The sequence below is a fragment of the Schistocerca cancellata genome, chromosome 4, assembly GCF_023864275.1.
Source record: "Schistocerca cancellata isolate TAMUIC-IGC-003103 chromosome 4, iqSchCanc2.1, whole genome shotgun sequence".
Taxonomy (NCBI): domain Eukaryota; kingdom Metazoa; phylum Arthropoda; class Insecta; order Orthoptera; family Acrididae; genus Schistocerca; species Schistocerca cancellata.
Window position 1 is genome coordinate 173,862,996 of NC_064629.1, and position 12,681 is coordinate 173,875,676.

Below are 12,681 nucleotides of genomic sequence, written 5' to 3' on the forward strand. Positions count from 1 at the left end.
AACGCTTAATTTCCATGTTAGAGCTCATTTTAGTTTCGTCAGTATGTACTGTGCTTCCTCGATTCACCGCCAGTTGGCCCAATTGAAGGAAGGTAATGTTGACTTCGGTGCTTGTGTTGACATGTGACTCATTTTCTGTGAACGTTTGGGCAGGCATTGTTGGTGATGTCTTGATTGGGCCCCATGTACGTCCACCTACGCTCAATGGAGCACGTTATCATGATTTCATACAGGATACTCTACCTGTGCTGCTAGAACATGTGCCTTTACAAGTACGACACAACATGTGATTCATGCACGATAGAACTCCTGCACATTTCAGTCGAAGTGTTCGTACGCTTCTCAACAACAGATTCGGTGACCGATGGATTGGTAGAGGTGGACCAATTCCATGGCCTCCACGCTCTCCTGACCTCAACCCTTTTGACTTTCATTTACGGGGGCATTTGAAAGCTCTTGTCTACGCAACCCCGGTACCAAATGTAGAGACTCTTCGTGCTCGTATTGTGGACGGCTGTGATACAATACGCCATTCTCCAGGGCTGCATCAGCGCATCAGGGATTCCATGCGACGGAGGGTGGATGCATGTATCCTCGTTAACGGAGGACATTTTGAACAATTCCTGTAACAAAGTGTTTGAAGTCACGCTGGTACGTTCTGTTGCTGTGTGTTTCCATTCCATGATTAATGTGATTTGAAGAGAAGTAATAAAATGAGCTCTAACATGGAAAGTAAGCGTTTCCAGACACATGTCCACATAACATATTTTCTTTCTTTGTGTGTGAGGAATGTTTCCTGAAAGTTTGACCGTACATTTTTGTAACACCCTGTATACAGACACATAATTCATTTACTTTTCTCTTCGTTTCTGACCTCTGTTTCAGTAGCGTATGTGTAGTTGACAAATTAGTGCAGGCCCTGGAGTTATTAATTTCTAAAAGTTATTAATTTCTACATACAGTAGCTACCTAGTTGCCATTAATATTTTCTATCTCTTGCGTGTGCTCACTTGTTTGTCTTATAAACACCAACACATCGCAACAGCATAAATCGATGTAAGCAGCACTCTGCTGTAAATGTGCTAAAGCATTTCACTGTAGCCTGAATCTCGTGCACTTTTGAGAAGTAATTCAGAGTAGCTTGTTCAGCATTTATAAACACCGGCAACTGTGGTCTTGTGCTGCAGCGTGATTGAAAAATCCATGAATTTTTCTTGTTCAGAACAGCTTGTTCACTCTTTACGACCGAAAGCAGATGTGGACAAAGTAATGGGGCATCCAGCTCTAGCATTACTTTTCCTCAACAGTAATTGTCAGTACCAGTATTATTTTTCGAATTTTGGACAGGTCAGTATTATCACAGCCACTTTTCTAAAACTTTCATATAATTTTATACACAGTATGTCATACTTCAAGCTAAAATTTATGAAAAGGAGTTACTTTATTTTGGATGTTATAATCGATAAGTACTAGTTCTGAATGTACAGTTAATTTTTTTTTAGAAACATTTGAAATTACGAATTATTTGGCACACTTAAAATGTCTGTTATTAATTACGCAATCTAGTACTATCTACTACATTTATTTCTAGATTCATTTAAGAAATAATAATAGAAATTGATTTGTCAAGAAAAATTGTAAACCCTTTGGAATATTGTTATTTCCGCGGAGTGAGACAGTAGTAAGCATGCTTCTGATGGGATCGGACGTATTTTGGTATTTTGTGCGAACAATGTAATTTCAGCTTTGTTAATGTGATACATCAAAAGACTGTATGATATACTAAAATGTGACGAAGTGTACTAACGTAACAACAAAAATTCTGCAACAGTCTTCAGATTTATTTAGATCAATTCAGCCATGAGGACCTAAAATGTAAGAGTTTCAGCTTCAAGCATCAGACCTCTAGATAAGAAGAATTGGAGCCACCTCTGCGTAATAGTTCAGTCTGATGCCAACTTACTCATTCTCTGCATTTTATTTCAAATGGTTCAAATGGCTCTGAGCACTATGGGACTCAACATCTTAGGCCATAAGTCCCCTAGAACTTAGAACTACTTAAACCTAACTAACCTAAGGACATCACACACACCCATGCCCGAGGCAGGATTCGAACCTGCGACCGTAGCAGTCCCGCGGTTCCGGACTGCAGCGCCAGAACCGCACGGCCACCGCGGCCGGCGCATTTTATTTATTGTCATTAAAACTTTGTGTGTTTGATATTATTGGGTAGACAGACTGCCAGGTACTGCACAGAGATTAGTGCCAATAGTACACAGTGCTCACACAGAACACACTTTATCCACAGATTTTGAGTGCATTTGGTTATTTTTGGAGGTGAACGAACCAAAAACCGGTATGGACAAAGCTCCTGGCTACACTATTACTAAATGGTGGGAGGAAGGGGTGTGGATCAAGACATTAAAGTCCAGGGCAGGAGATGAGGGAATGTCATGGAGATAGGCTTGAGGAATGTACATATGATCGCCAGCCACATACGACATGAACTGAACGAGCTCAAGGCAACATTCCTTGCAAATTGGTACAGTAACAGAGACATACAATGAGCTATGAGGTACAGTGAAGACAATATAGACAACGGTACAAAAGATACTCTTCCTGTTCGTCACTTACCTTATGTAAGAGGCGTTAGCGATGGTATAGACAAGGAATCAAATCTATATTTCATAGTGGCCGCAGTATCCGAGATTTGTTGAGGCCCACTACCATAAGGATCCAGTGAATGCTCTCCACACTGCAGGCATCTACGAACTTCGGAGCGAATGTGTTGAAGGCGAAACCTGGAGACCCATTAGCACTCGTCTATTGGAGCACAAATGCTATGTATGACTGGAACAGAACAACAAATCAGCTGTAGTGGAACACCGCCAGGAATGTGGCCGTTCTATCAGTTTTCAAGAAATTAGTATGCTTGCTTGGCAACCATGGATGCAGCAACCGACAATAAAAGAGGTTATGAAATAATTAAATTGCATAACAATATGAACAGGGAGGGTGGCTACAAGTTACCCATGGTCTGGTTGCCAGCCATTCCAGCCAAGCAGATCACATCTGTTCGCCAGCCTGCAACACCACTTGACCCAGGTTTAACACTATATGCAGCGGCTGCAAGAGAACTACTGTGCGACCTTAATGCTTCACTGCAAGAAAACACTATGGCCTGGATACAAGCTGTCGATTTGCTATTGCCTTCCAATCGCCAACGAGAGATTGCCTATCAATTACCAAAGTGCCACAGGCCACAGCGAGCTTATACAGTACTTCCTACCGATCATCTACTTGAGCTGCCTTCCAGTAAGTCACCCAAGTAACAAAGTCTGTAGCCTACTGTACAGTCACCCCTTCCATAATGACCTCTCTTCAAATCGTCCAATGGCACCCCAGTCATGTGACGTCAGTAACTATCAGATAACCAAACTAGACAGTATATAAGCGAATACATTCACTGGTGTCCAGCCGTGAACTGACACGAAAAGAACCGCACAAAATCGGTCGCAACGTCGGGAATTTAGTGTCTTTAGTAGTTTGTAACGACGCGGCCCAATATGCAAAATTATTTTATTCTAAATAGCAATGTAAATGGCCAAGGGTGTAAGAAGAAATCAGTTAGTCTGTTGAATTAACCTTAACAATTTTTTTAACTTTTTTTTCCCTTTTGTAGAAAAAAAGTAGACAAAGATTCAACCTTGCCGATCTATCTACTTCTTTTTCCTGAAAGAAAGAAAATTCTTCATTTAAATCAGCAACAAAAATAAACGTTGCCACGAAAAAGCAAACTAAACAGCGACAATGAAGTAACAACCCGTAAGTCATGTAAATGAAATTCGCAACATTCCGGTTAGACACAAAAGGGATGCCCACGTGATGTCAATTTCCTGTCACAAACGTCAACGTACCGGGTTCATTCTTGCGCGAGACTTCCGCGCAAAATCTTCTTTGGTAACGTCTGTAGACTCCGAAGACTCTTTGGCGCAATAGTATCCGGTGAGTCAGCGTAGGGCTAGAATGTGTTGAAATTGCATCTGTTATGAATTTGGTGAATTTATTTGTGGACGAAGAACATGTGTGTCACAGTTGTAGAGAGTGATAGCATATTGTGGTCGGAATTGTCGTCGTCGTCGTCTTCCAACAAACTTGTTGTGGATTTCACAGCGAGTTGGTAAACAAATTAAATGCATTTTTGTAACAAAGTAAATTTTTAGTATTGGCGTGGGAAACGTATGTTACGAGCATGAACATCGTTATGGACAAGAAAATACATATACATAAATAAAGAGTTTAGTCACAAATCGTCATGTAGGCCACACACAATAGTGCGTTGGGACAATAACTTCAGTAACGTAGGAATTATAGTGGCTGAAGTAGATAATCGCTAGTAGGCTTAAATTAATGATCAAGTTAAATGCCAACAAAAAAATGCTTCTAATTTTCAAGTATTTAGAAGCTGTCCGGTGTCTGGTAGTGAGGAATGTCATTCCATCATAAGATACTTGAAATGAAACCGGTATTGTCTAATTTTACTAAGCAGTTCAACGAACTTAAGTATATTAGTTACGTTATCACTGGGGTTAGCAGTATCCAGTCAACTTTGATTGAGACATATTGAAATCTAATTGACTACTGTATTCAATTCAGTAGCAAAATTTCGACCATAGAAGTGTAACGAAGCTATTGGTGTCAGCAATGTAATACGGTTACAGTTCTGATATTCGCAAACCTTAAATCCGAACTTGGATGAGGGATCAGTTATAGCATGCCAATATTATTTTGGTAGAACTGGCTAATGAAGTTTGACTGCCAGATCAGTTACAAACTTATGGGGAGACACCAATTACAGTCCTCTATAAAATCAGAGGGTACTGTACCTGGTTGTGTAAGTACGTATTAATCCCCATACGAGCTACATATTAAGGACCTTGTTGTGGATTGTCAGTCACTACCTTGTATTGATACTGTAATCGAGGAAGGAACTTTGTTACAGTCAGTGTAGGTACACAAAGTATCATTCCTCTCTTCATAGACAGACCTGGCGGAGGTAGCTATGCATGTGGATTTACTATGCACACACAAATATCTTTTTCATCCCTGAGAATGCCAGCAATACAATGTAAAGGTGTAGGCTGTGATATTCTCAAACAGTCAACTATTATAATTTTTTTCCTATATACACACTGATTATGTTTAGTTAATGCTATATTTTCAGGCAGTTACAACACAAGAAAATTTTTCTCAAATTAGTGTTAAAATCTGACTGCTTTTGCTGTTGCTATTAACAGCTTAATATGCCAAGTTACTGGTATAATTTAGTTTGTTAGCTACCAGTAGGCCTAATAATGGAGAGCAGTGCAAGACCTTCATACCAGAAAATAGAACAATGTAGTGCAGTTGTTCCAAATCCCAATTTAGCTTTGTTGGTTTAGATTTTCCACACATTTCATAAATTAAGGCAAATAACAGTTTGAGTCTTAGATAGAGGGTAAGACGGATTTCCTGTGTTGTCCTATCTGAGCTTAAGCTATGCATTTGATCATATTGATGCTTATGGCAAGGTAAACCGTAATGTACCTTGCATAAAAAGTTCTTTGATTACCTGCAGCATCAGATTTGGATAAAATCACTAGCTTTAGATTATTGCCGCCATCATCGTCGTCACGGGCTGAGTCCGTCAGTTGTGAAAGTCAGAAGGCTTGCACTTTTATGTGAAAAGGACATCTCTGTGACATAATTAAGCCAATCAGATGCCATCCTTTGGACATATAAGGTGGAGTCTTGCCAGTTTCATGGCAGGCAAACTGCATGCCTGGCAATGATAATGCAAGCAATAGCCTAAAGCTTCGGATTTTATCCGAATTTTATGTGATTAGTTAACCAAGAACTTTTTACCCAAAGACACTTGCCACATAAGATTTCTTACCCCTAATGTTTATTCTTCCATGCCAAAAAATTTGGGTTGCATCAAATTATGAGAACATGAGGGTGGCTGCAGTGGTATAGGACCAACTCCAGTATATTGTTTGTAGTTGGTCACTAGTTATCATGTAGCAATTTACAATAATATGAGCAGTAAACAATATTTTGTCTGTTCTTTATACATGCATGTTGTATCATTGCACACTTACTCGTGAGGTAATCATTTGCTGAAAATGATTACAGCACACACAGGGGCATTCAAACAATAAATGGTACAATAGGACATACCCTCTGCCAGGCACTTCAGGGTGGTTTGTAGAGTACAGATGTAAATTTAGATAACCCTGTTTGTGATTTGGAAAGAGATTTGTCTTGTGGAATTGGAGTAAATCATAACCTTGGGTATTTAGGAGGATCATAGTGTGTTTTAGAAGGCCCACACTTATGGGGTACCATAAGTGTGTATGCCCCACCTCAAAGTAAAGGTTTATTGTTGTATGGTTTTAAATTTTAACAACAATGGACTTTCTTCTAACTTGCTATAGTTAACTGAACCACACTCGGATCTTCTATCAGAATTCTCAGCCCATACTAGCTGTGTACAAGCATGTCAGTCTATCAATTACCTTTTTCATGGACTATGGGTGTTACTTTCAATTCATAATCGATAAGAAGATAAAAGATTCCAAGGCTGGTAAAGAACACTAGTCATAGGTATCTTCTCAAAATGTGATGCCATATTTTGTGAATAAAACTGTCTATATCACTTAACTCACAAAATAACCACATTGGTCACAGATTTATTCAGGATATTTATTTCCTTTGTTATTAAGGTTACATATGTTTCTTAGATGGCATCTGAGACATATTCATTTGTAAACTTTAATTTTATGTATCACTTGTGTGTTTTGTTTAGAATATTTTGATTAGACTATTGCTTGTGAGTGGAGGGTAAGGTTGTTATGTTTCCTAGACCTATATAGGTCTAACAGAGATGGTGATCCATTGAGGGGGACAGTATTTTGTGTTGTATACTGCACCTGTATATGTATTTTATAATGAGGCTTCAGCAACAGGTTCTAGCCGCATGGAGGTCCCGTAGTCAAATTTTATTTTGCTAATGTTTTATATTATCAATTATAAATCATCTGTCATTTATTAAGACTCATATGTGTCCCATCTTAATTATATTGGTCTATTTGTCAAGTACTGTCTTATTTAAAAAAAAAAAAAAAAAAAAAACCTGGGATTGCCAGGATGGTTTCCATCATCACCTAGATACTGATGTGACAAATGTGGCATCTACAGTTGAAATAATCAAAATTCCAAGTGTGACAAGTTATTTACCAGAAATATGAATGCCTCTGAAACTAGTGCAATCACATACAATGTGCCATTAAACTTTTCATAGAAATGAGAAGTAGGATCCTTCCTTGAAAGTATGTCAACATTCCACACCATGAGGGTTTTGAGAAAATCATTGGGTCACTGAAATCTCTTAAATGTTCTGCTAATGGCTACTTGCAATGGACGAAAGCAGTGCATCTACATAGATACTCTGCAAGCCACCGTATGGTGTGTGTGCCAGAGGGTTTCCTGTATCACTACTAGTCATTTCCTTTCCTGTTCCACTTGCAAATAGAGGGAGGGAAAAAGACTGTCTGTATACCTCCATATGGGCCCAAATTTCTCATTTCTTGTCTCCATGGCCCTTACGCGCAACGTATGTTGGCAGTAGTAGAATCATTCGGCAATCGGCTTCAAATGCCGGTTTTCTAAATTTTCTCAATATTGTTTCTCCTTAAAAAAAAAAAGTCTCCAGGGATTCCCATTTGAGTTCCCGAAGCATCTCCGAAACATGTGTTGTTCAAACCTACGGGTAACAAATCTAACAGCCCGCCTCTGGATTGCTTCAATGTCTTCCTTCATTCTGACCTGGCATGGATCCCTAACACCCAAGCAGTACTCAAGAACAGATCACACCAGCACCCTATATGCAGTCTCCTTTACAAGTGAACCACTCTTTCCTGAAATTCTCCCAACAACCCAAGTCGACCATTCGCCTTCGCTACAACAGTTGTCACATGCTTGTTCCATCTCTTATCTCTTTGCAACTTTACACCCACATATTCAAACAACGTGACTGTGTCAATCAGGACACAGTAGTACTGTATACAGACATTACAGGTTTGATGTTCATACTCATCCACACCGACTTAAATTTTTCAACATTCATCACACCAGATGGAAATTTTGTTTAAGTCATCTTGTATCCTCCTACAGTCACTCAACTTCGACACCTTGCCGTACACCACAGCAAATGACCACTGATGCGTGCCCACCTTGTCCATCAAACCATTTATTTATATATATAGAGAACAACAGTGGTCTTATCACACTTCCCTGGGGCACTGCTGATGATGGTATCCTTGTCTCTGATTAACACTCACTGTCGAGGATAACATACTGGGTTCTATTATTTAAGAAGCCTTTGAGCCACTCACATATGTGTGAACTTCTTCCATATGATCATACCTTCGTTAACAGCCTGCGGTGTGGCACAGTGTCAAATGTTTAAAGGACCCACTCTTCTGAAAACAATGCTCTTCATTGAATAATCTTATAAGCTTTACCTCCACAGCATGGTTCATTTGATCTTCTTCTTCCTTCTCTCTCTCTTTTTTTTCCAGTATGTATACAGCTTACAAATGCAAAGACAGCATGATGTAAGACAAGAACTAAGGACTAGGTTTTTGAGTGCTAATAATTTTGTGGCACCAGTTTAAAGTGAGCGTGGTAGATTACTAATTATACTCCTACAGTAACACTAATTAGATTACCATTGACCGTATGCAATTGTCGTAATTACTCGTCTTAAATTCCTGTTTGCTGTGGTGTCATAGACAGAGTGCAATATCTGTGGACAGTGTATAATAAAAAGTTTTGTGTTGTCTTGCAGCCGGCCGAAGTGGCCTTGCGGTTCTAGGCACTGCAGTCTGGAACGGCAAGACCGCTACGGTCGCAGGTTCGAATCCTGCCCCGGGCATGGATGTGTGTGATGTCCTTAGCTTAGTTACGTTTAACTAGTTCTAAGTTGTAGGGGACTGATGACCTCAGAAGTTGAGTCCGATAGTGCTCAGAGCCATTTGAACCATTTTGTTGTCTTGCACAAAATTGGTCAAAAAAAAGAAAAGTCAATAATTGGAAGAAATAGGTTGCCGCATTTGGAGAATAAGGAAACAAGGAAACTACAGACATGTGAGATAGCTGGAGCTTCCTACCCCCGATCCATACGGATCTGTGGGTTAGAATAGGCCCGCAGTATTTCTGCCTGTCGTAAGAGGTGACTTACAAGAGTCTCTCACATTTTGACCTTTATGTCATGGTCCCCTGTAGGGTTTGACCTCCATACCATAAATTTTTCCAAAGAGCGAGTCAATTGAGGAAGAGCGCCTTACATGATGCAGTGTGTCCATCGTGCATGGAGATCTTTAGCCCTCTTTCTCATCATCGCATTGCAGTCTCGCTCACTCTCCATCTCTTGGGTGGGGATACATACTTGGGTGCAGTTTCTGCCATCCAATATGCTATGTCGCTTTCTGCGCCGACGATGACCATGGACTTCTTTGCACCTGATATCCATCACAGTAGCCAGTCCATTGTAGTGGGGTCGCCGTGTACCCTGTTGGTTGTGGCCCCCTGACAACACAGGGATCGCTCTGCTGATGCCTATGCCGTTAACTCCCCATGTATGCCAAGGAGTAAATGCCTGTCTCCCTGGGGCATTGGGACTCTCAGCAACGGCCTTCCTGCCAGATGGCCCTTGCTGCGGCGGGGTAGTGCCCCTGGGGAAGGCCCTTGGTTGGAGTGGGTGGCATCAGGGCGGATGGCACGCAATTAAGCGTGGCACATCTTCTCTTGCTAGTGGCCAGCCACCAGCAGCCTCTAAGCGTTCCAGGACTCAATTTAATGCAAAAATGTATGACCCCCAAATCGTTTCCCTTTCTGGCCACATCATGGGAGGAACGAAAGGCTAAGAATGGCAGTGAAGCTTATTCGCCGTGCTGCCTAGTATGTACAAGAGCTGATGGGGAATCCTTTGTGTCCATGAAGCCTTAGTTCTTTGTAGAGCATTTAGAGGACAAGTTTGGAGAGGTGGAAGGCTTCTCCAAAATGTGCTTTGGGTCAGTTTTGATAAAAACAGCTTCCTCGGCCCAGTCACGGGCATTACTCGCTTGTGACAAGTTGGGGGCTGTTTCAGTCACCATCACGCCCCATAAGTGTTTAAATATGGTCCAGCATATTATATTCCACAGGGACCTTCTTTTGCCGTCTGATGATGAGCTGCTCGCCAACTTAGAGCGGCAAGGTGTGCATTTCGTCCGGCACGTTCATCGGGGTCTGAGGGATAATCAGGTTGCCACCGGTACCTTCATCTTGGCCTTCGAGGGTGATACATTGCCTGATAAGGTCTAGGTGATGGTCTGCCACTGTGATGTCAAGCCCTATATCCCTCCCCCGATATGGTGCTGGAAGTTCGGCCATAAGTCTTCCCGCTGTTCTTCCAGACTCACATGTAGAGATTGCAGATGTCCATCATTTTTATTCAAAATTTTCTGTCGCTTCATTCCTTCCGCATGCAAGTTCCTTTGTCCCATAGTTCCTCCCGAGTCCAGGAGAATGGGGTCCTGCAAGGCTCGGCCTCGAGTGTCTGCCTCTGTTTAGTTGCTATCAATGGACTAGCTGCAGCTGTGGGAATGTCCGTATCGGCTTCTTTGTATGCTGATGACTTTTGTCTGTACTATAGCTCCACTGGCATTCCAGTTGCAGAGGCTACAGGGCGCAGTCTTAGGCCATTGCGTACGGTTTCCAGTTCTCAGCTGCCAAGACCTGCGTCATTCATTTCTGCTGGCATTGCACTGTTCACCCTGAGCCACGGCTTCATCTTGACGGCGAACCTCTTGCCATAGTGAATATGCATTAGTTTTTGGGCTTGCTTTTTTATGCCTGGTTGACGTAGCTCCCTAATATCCGGCAGCTTAAACAAACATGGTACCATCTTAACGCTCTTTGTTGCTTGAGTCACACCAGCTGGGGTGCCGATCGGTCTACCCTTCTACGACTGGATCAGGTGTTGATTCAGTCCCGTCTCGATTATGGGAGCCTGGCTTACAGCTCGGTGTCACCTTCCTCATTGTGGTTGCTTGACCCCATACTTCACAGCGGGACCCGACTCGCAACTGGAGCTTTCCGCACAAGCCCTGTAGACAGTCTACTTGTGGAGGCTGGTGTCCCTCCATTGTGGATCTGGCGCCAACGACTACTGGCTGCTTAAGCTGCACATGTTTGTAGCTTTCCCAGGCATCCAAATTACTGTCTCCTGTTCCCCACCTCGGTTGCCCATCTTCCAGAATGGTGACCCTGGTCAGGGTGTACAATCGCAGTTCTCGTCCGGGCTCTTCTCTCTGGGCTTGAGTTTTCCCTCTCCCACCTCTTTTCCGGGCTCATATACATATACCCCTGTGGTGTGTGCCCCACCCATGCCTTCGGCTGGATTTGGCAGAGGGCCCGAAGGACTCAGTCCCTCCTGAGGCCCTCTGCCACTGCGTTCTTTCCATCCTTACTGCATTTCACAGCTCTGACGTGGTCTATACTGACGGTTCGATGGTTGCTGGTCAAGTTGGTTATGCTCTTACTCTTGGGGATCATTCTGAACAACACTCATTGCCGGCTCGATGCAGTGTTTTCACTGCCAGGCTGGTCACCATCTCTCGTGCCCTAGAGTATATCCGCTCCTGCTCAGGTGAGTCCTTCATTATCTGTAGTGACTCCCTTAGTGCTTTACGAGTTATTGACCATTGTTTTCCTCACTCTCGTGTGGTGATGGCTATCCAGGAGTCCATCCATATTCGTGCCCCTTGCAGGCACTCCGTGGTTTTTATGTGGACCTTGGGTCACACGCTGGCCAAACAGGCTGTCGGTGCACTGGCTTTGGAGATTGGCCTTTCAGAGTGTGATCTCCGTTCAGTTTTGCGGCAGGAGGTTCTTGGTACCTGGGATGATGAATGGTGCACCCTGCCTTCACCCAACAAACTTTGGATCGTCAAGGAGACCACCGGTGTGTGGCGCTCCTCCTTGTGGGCGTCTCGCAAGGACTCTGTTGTACTCTGCCGGCTGCACATTGACGACACCTGGATGACCCATGGTTATTTATTGCGCTGCAAGGACCAACCTCTCTGTTGCTGTGGTTCAGCATTGACAGTGGTCCACATTTTGTTGGACTGTCCGCTTTTAACTGCGCTCAGGCAGACGTTTGTGCTGCCTGATACGCTCCCTGCCCTTTTAACAGATGACGCTGCCATGGCAGGCTTAGTTTTGAATTTTATTCATGCAGGGGGCTTTTATCGCTGGATCTGAGGGTTTGTCTCTTTCTTTTGTGTTGAGTCTGGCCTTTGGCCTACAGTGTGAGATTGGGCTTTTTAGTGTGTCTCTTGGTGGTTGGCTTTTGCTTTCTTTTGTTTCCATGGTCGGCCAACCACTGTAACACTCTGTGTGTTTTAATTCGTCTTTTCTGGTCTTTGTGTATGTCTTTCTTATTCTGTGTCATCCCTTAAACTTGAACTGCAAGGTAAATTTAAAGCAGTCTATATTAGATTGTGGACAAGTCTCCAGCAAGTATTTTGATGTATGCTTTTTACAGATATCATAAGTAACTAGAAAAGATGGAAAAGGGCGCCAGTACGTAACTTT

At 42.5% G+C, this 12,681-nt stretch overlaps 1 protein-coding gene across 3 annotated transcripts in view; it reads left to right on the top strand.

Moving 5' to 3' along the window:
- The first annotated feature begins 3,902 nt into the window (after positions 1 to 3,902).
- The window catches only part of LOC126183670 (thioredoxin-like protein 1), a 63,069-nt gene continuing 54,290 nt past the window's right edge, over positions 3,903 to 12,681 (top strand). The window contains exon 1 of one of the 3 annotated variants that reach the window (XM_049925826.1): positions 3,903 to 4,005. The gene's annotated coding sequence lies outside the window, so the exon portion shown is untranslated. The other 2 variants (XM_049925824.1, XM_049925825.1) reach the window with 2 other exon arrangements.